The sequence below is a fragment of the Equus caballus genome, chromosome 2 (genome assembly GCF_041296265.1).
Source record: "Equus caballus isolate H_3958 breed thoroughbred chromosome 2, TB-T2T, whole genome shotgun sequence".
In the NCBI taxonomy this organism is placed as follows: Eukaryota; Metazoa; Chordata; class Mammalia; order Perissodactyla; family Equidae; genus Equus; species Equus caballus.
In genome coordinates this window covers 95,668,814-95,675,341 of record NC_091685.1, presented here as the reverse complement: position 1 = coordinate 95,675,341, position 6,528 = coordinate 95,668,814, and the positions used below count along the sequence as shown (strand labels likewise).

The 6,528-nt window shown below is 37.5% G+C and overlaps 1 long non-coding RNA gene across 1 annotated transcript; it reads right to left on the bottom strand.

Moving 5' to 3' along the window:
- Positions 1-3,656: 3,656 nt before the first annotated feature.
- On the bottom strand, positions 3,657-5,941 carry LOC138920081 (uncharacterized). Its single transcript, XR_011430738.1, has 2 exons — positions 5,696-5,941; positions 3,657-4,075 (listed from the first exon to the last, which is right to left on the bottom strand). It is a non-coding gene; the product is annotated as an uncharacterized lncRNA (long non-coding RNA).
- Between the last annotated feature and the right edge of the window lie 587 nt (positions 5,942-6,528).

Genomic DNA, 6,528 nt, shown 5'->3' with positions numbered 1-6,528 from the left:
ACCATGCTCTGCTTATTACACTGATAAATTGTACATAACGTGATTCTGCCATTTTTTTCCTACTGTTTTTGTTCAGAAACAATCAGCATCCTGAGCAAGTATGATTAACGACATAATCAAACACATTTTGCTTTTTGTCTCTTGTCTCTCATTCTTTTTCATCATTGAATTAGGCCTGCCCTGAACCCCATCAAAACTAAGGTGGATTCAAACAGGGAAAGTGAAGAAGATTTTAATGTTAAATCAAGTCTGAATATCTGATTAATATCTAGGAATGAATATTAATTTACCTAATTGAGTCTACATTTGAGGCTTAAGGTGACCTTAGTTTTCTTCCGCTGCGCCACTGGGCCTGCCCCAAGGAATATTATCTTAATGTCATTTTAATTTCCTCTTTTTCAATGATTATGTATCATTTTGCTTTTCCAATCTTGTATATTTCCTACTTTTTTCTTAATCAGGCTCATGAGGGGTAAATATGATTTTTAAATCTTTCTCAAAGATTCTTATTTGGCATTTACTTACTATTTTTACTTTTGCAGTTTAATAATTTCAGATTTGGGGCAGGCCTGGTGGTGCAGAGGTTAAGTGTGCACGTTCCACTTTGGCAGCCCGGGGTTCGCCAGTTCAGATCTCTGGTGCGGACATGGCACCGCTAAGCAAGCCATCCTGTGGCAGGCGTCCCACGTATAAAGTAGAGGAAGATGGGCATGGATGTTAGCTCAGGGCCAGTCTTCCTCAGCAAGAAGAGAAGGATTGGCAGCAATTAGCTCAGGGCTAATCTTCCTCAAAAAACCAAAAAATAATAATAATAATTTCAGATTTTATTTTACTAATTTCCTCTTCCTCCTCTCTTCTGCTTTATTATGTTGTATGTTATCTAATTAAAATATTTACGGTAGATATCCAGACAGCTATTTATCCTTCTATTCATCTGCCTACCCGCTTTTGTACCATTCTTATATTTGAGAAGTCTCTGAATTTAGAAGACACTTCAAGTTAGTGTTAGAAATCCTAACTTATTTATCTGTCCTCTCTTACTGCATGGTGCAGGCAGCTATGATGCAGATGACATAGACGTTACTTATTAGATTTACCTAAAAGAGAATTAAATTTATCAGATAGTGATGTTAAATGAAAACATATCATGGTCTTCTTCCTGGTGTGGATGGCCAGGCTAGATGTTTTATAAGATTTAAAGATTCTTTTGATGGTGGGATACAACACAATGACACTAGGAGAGAAGAAAGGCAGAACACTTTGTTACTTTCAGCTCCAATGCTGCCAAGCAGGATCACCCATGGGGTTGCACCTGGGGACAGGTGACAATAAGCTGGAACTGTAGGAGCAGGCTTATATACGGCAAGTGAGGCCAGGATAGCTAGGTTTCCTGGGCTTCCTGGGGATTGGCTAATCTGAGCAATCATGTAGTCTCTGGGGCATAGAAGTTGTCCCTAGTTGTTTGGTACCTGGTCCAGAGTCATTTGGAGTATGTGTCTATGGGACACACAGAATATGTGAGCCCAATAAGGGAAGTGGTTGGGTGGGGTCTTAGCAAACTGCCCGCAAAGGGGAACTAAGAGTTTTTAGCCACAACTTCAATACTGGGTGATGACAGGACTTGTGAAATACTGTATTACCAGAGACATCAGCTTTCTAACACAGCAGTGACAGAAGTGCAAGTAGAAGATTTCACATTCAAACTCCAGTGCTTCTGCCCTTTGGCAGAGTAAGCAGGGGTCTTGCAGGAGAAGCCCAGTGGTGTAATTTGGGAGTCAGATTGTGTGTGCTCTAAACCTGATTCTGGCCCTCCTAGAGATTCTCAGAGATGTGCTATGTTAGTCAGGGTTCTCCATGTACATGAAGAAATCAATAATAAGGAATTGGCCCCTGTGATTAATTCCAAGGCCTGTGGGGTGAGTCAGCCAGCTGGAGACCCAGGAGAGCCAGTGGTTTAGTTTCAATCTGAGTCCAAAGGCCTGAGAACCATGAGTGTCAACGGTGTAGTTCTAGTCTAGAAGTCAGCAGGTTCAAGACCCAGGAACAGCCAATGTTTCAGTTAAGTCTGAGAGCAGGGAAGAAACCAATGTTTCAGTTCGAAGGCAATCAAGCAGAGAGGATTCTCTCTTGCTCAGCATTGTCAGGCTTTTGTTCTATTCAGGCCTTCAACTGACTGGATGAGGCTTATCCACATTGGGGAGAGCAATCTGCTTTACTGACTCTACTAATTTAAATGTTAATCTCATCCCCAAACAGAGGCTTCAAAACATCCAGAGCAGCTATCTGGGTACCCCATAGTCTAGTCAAGTTGACACATAAAATTAACCATCATACCTTCTTTTATAAATTTATTTTCTGTTTACTAGAGAAAGTTCTGTGAATTCTTTTGATTTCCACTAAAAATCTTGACTGACACAAATACTAGTTTTATTTTAATATTTAATCTTTCATCTTTAATGATGCATGTGCTTAATTCTATGTATTTTTTTCTGAGAAGAGCTTTTGACATCTCCAGTAGATTTTTGTATAGCCATTTCTTTTTTATTGTTTTTTAAATACTTTGTCCTTTTAAGTTTAAATTCATCTTTATTTCAACTACTATCTCAAAGCTAATTTTCTATTTTTTATACAATAAAAATTACCCCCTAAACCTTATATATAATTAAGATTAGAGAATTGGTCTGTAAAATTTATGCATTTTTGAATTTAAGGTTTTTTTGTGTCTAAGTTGGTAAACAGTTTTTAGAAGTTCAATGAGTATACACAAAATACTTTTTATTTAAGCTATTTAAAATTTATATCTCACTATGAAATTTTAGAGTTGAGCACTTTACTTATTTTTTGTTAACAAAATCTGTTCTATTTTTAAAGAAATATATTGAATTCTCCTATTATTTTTAATGTTCACTTTGCTTTTTAAGTAGTTTTTACTTTGTATATGTATAAAGCTCATTCAGATTTACAATTTTTCTCATGAATTTTGTTTTCTATAGTTACCTAAAATCCCTCTTTATTCTGATAAGTGAATTTAACCTTAAACTCCTCCTGTGTGTTAATATAGCCATTCCTGCTTTTTTGGTAGTTGCAATTACATTTGAATAATATTTCTTTAACGTCTCTTTAATTTCAACCCAGATTTAATGCTTTGTCCTCTATACAAAGCATAATATTTTTTAAACATGTAAATATTACAGTCTGCCCTTTAGAGGAAAGTACTTAAGTACTTTAATTAATTTACTTAATTTTATTCCTTACATTTTACTTTGCATGTATTATTTATTTTGCTTTATTATTTTTTCCCTTGTTTTTAATGGTTTCATCAATTTACTCCTTATCTCCTTTTTCCTTCTCATTTATGTGAGAGTTCTACTGCACTTTCTCATTCCATCAAAGTGTGTCTTTTCTGATATTCATACAAATTTCTCTAGTATAATATAAAAAGAAGAAACTCATAAAATCATGTAGGTTATTTAATTTTCACATTCTCCTTCCTGCTCTATCTCCCCATTCTCCCTCTTTTTCTGCCCAATATCCCCCAATTTCAAAGTTTTGTTGAGCAAGCTTTATATTTTGAGGTCCAGACTTTTTTTTTAAGTTATCTCACAGTTTCTCACATCTATTTTAAGAATTCCTATTTAAGCCATTTATATTTTGCATTTTGCTTTGGTGACATTTAAACAAAAACTATTTTATTGCATTTTTGAAAAGGCAAAGGCTAAAGACATCAGTAAGAAGTCAGAGAAGTCAATAAGGAGTTCGATCAAAAGCATGTGATCCTGTAGAATTCACAGAATCCGTGTAGACCAGAACACGAAGCTCAGGACAAGGAGAGGCCTCCAGGTGAAAAGCTACAGCATGGTGAGTTGCTATAGCTGTCTTCGAGTCACACACTGCTTGCACATTTTAACCCTGCTCCTTGAGGGGAAATGGATGGAGTTTCTGATAGATCCTGGCCATTGAATATAAAGGCAGGAGTGTGGGATTTATATCCGCATAGATTTGGACTCAAATTACTCCTCTGCCTCTTCTTAGCAGGTAATAGCAGGCAGTCACCAGCCTCCAGAGCTCCAGTTTCCTATTTGTGAAAAGGAAATAATAATACCATCTCACAGGATTGCCTTAAAACATAGAAGACCACAGACCTCTAAGGTAGGTGTTGTTGGGCACTCAAGTAATGTTTGGGTCCCTGTCTTTCCCTTGGCCAGAACTGTGTGCTGATATTTGCCTTAAGACAGTAAAACTAATTTGAAATTCAAACCTCACATCCCTCCTGCTGGGAAAAGGAGTCACTGGAAAAATAACACCTCTGCCCTCCAGCCAAGCGTGTCTGTTTCCATCTTTGTGTTCACTTTCCGTCTTTGTCTAGACACACATATAGGGTTGGAAGCACCTTGAACTGGCAGATCTGTGTCTTCCAAAAATATTTTTTTGAGTTTGATTGGTAACTACTTTTTGGCTTACCTCTTCCTACTAAGAGATTTTATAAATCACCAGAGTTTTAGATTTGAACCCAAGATCTAGTCAACTACACAGTAAAACAAAAACTCAGGATAGCTGAGGGATGAAATTAAATTTTGATTAATCTGGTATCTCAGAGTGTCTCTAGGCAACACCAGCCTCCTTACAAAATGATTTATTGCCTAACATGTCAGCTTAGGAAATACATAAGATTTCGGCTAAAAGGGACTTTTATGGGAAGACAGCCTCACATTCTGCCTTCAGGCACAGAGGTTTCTAACATTGTCACTACCCAAGTGTCTCTACTTTTATTTTCCCCCTTCATAGACCTCAGGTTTGGTTATTTTTTCCTGGACGTATATTAAATAAAAGCTTGTTTCTTAAATGTAATTCATCAAGGAGGCTTTGGTTAACCTTACCTAACCAGTTATCAACTGAAACGCTCTCTTTTTCCCCATCAAAAGGAAACAAGCACTACATTTTGGTTAACCTCATGGCACCTGCATTGTAGATAAACAATAAAATCCTTTGAATTCTTTTTAGGCTTTGCATCACACAGCCTTGTATTCGAATCATCTCCTCCAGGTGTTAGCTGTGTGATCTTGTCCCAGATATGTAATTTGGATTACCCCATATAAGGAGGCAGTGGTCCTCAAACAAGCATTATCAGCATTATATGAAACTAGTTAGAAATGCACATTTTCAGACCCTGCCACAAACCTACTGATTTAGAAACCCTGATGTCTGTGTTTTCAAAAGCCCTTAGGTTCCTGTGATGCATGTGGAAGTTTGAGAAGCAGTGGATTAGAGAACAAACTGTAACATTTCTAGAGTTTATCATAGAATAAATGAAAAGTGCATACAGAGCAACAAGCATATTGCGTGGCATACAGTAGGTACTCCAAAATGTTAGGTAGTAGCATTATTATTGAAAATCATATAGAGACCCTCCATGCTTCCTTCCACACAGCCCAGGTTAGAAATCACTGATTTAAGCCAAGAAGGTGGAAAGTGTTAGTCATTATTTCACAAATTAGTTTATTAAGTGTCATCATGCAGACCATGAGAATCCAGGGATCCTCGTGAGGAAAAGAGCAGAGTCTGAGGCAGGAATTCCAGTTACCACTAGAACTGTATCCCCAAATTCTGGAATTAGAGTCACCTGACCTCTCTGCCCAGAAAGTCATCAATTTGGGAAATTAACTAGAATTCTCTTTGTCAAAGAAAAAGTCCTTACCTCTTGAGAAACTGAGGTTCCTTCTGAAAATGTAGAAAATCATTAAAAGGCATTTTTTGGTACATTTCTAGAAGAAAATATATGCAGGCCTCTCTCAAGTGGTGCCACTTCTGCTTGAAGGGCTGGAGAAGCATTGGCCTGTGAGCAGGAAGTAGCTTTCTGTCACTGTGCTGTTAGTAATTGACCCTCCCACAGCTGGTTTAGGGGTTTGGAACCTTAACTAGTCCCTTCCAGACTCCCGAGCCTGATGATGATACAGGAGCTAGCCTTTAGAGCACTTCACTTCCTGACTTGCCTGGTAATGATTGTGGCATTCCATTTAGCTCCATCTGAGTGCTATTTAATATTGAATATTCTTGAGGATGTAGACCTCCCCAACACTGAATTTTACCAACAGAAAATAGGGACGAATAGACTTTGTTTTTCCATCTCTGCTTTTAACTTTTGTAGTCTTCAAACTGGATATTTCTCCTTAAGACACTATAGAGAAAAAGAACATGGATGGACAAATGGTTCTATCCATGAAGTTTTTTCATGTCTTAACAAGAAAATAGCACTATTGTTCTACCAATCCCTTTTCTTCCAACACTCCTCCCCACACCCTCTTTCCTCTATTCTCTCTCTCTCTGAGTGCCCCTGCCATGGTTTTAAAGATTTTACAAAAAAAGGAAGAAATTATATCCTTTCTACCATTCAGGCATTCCTTCAATCTATGCAAGTATAAGAATGAGACTTATTTTGCCACAAAGCTGGGTGAGTAGGCAGCACATACATAAAATGAGGAAAAAAAGAAAAGGATGGGGTGTCAGAAGCTTGCTTTATCTATAATTCAG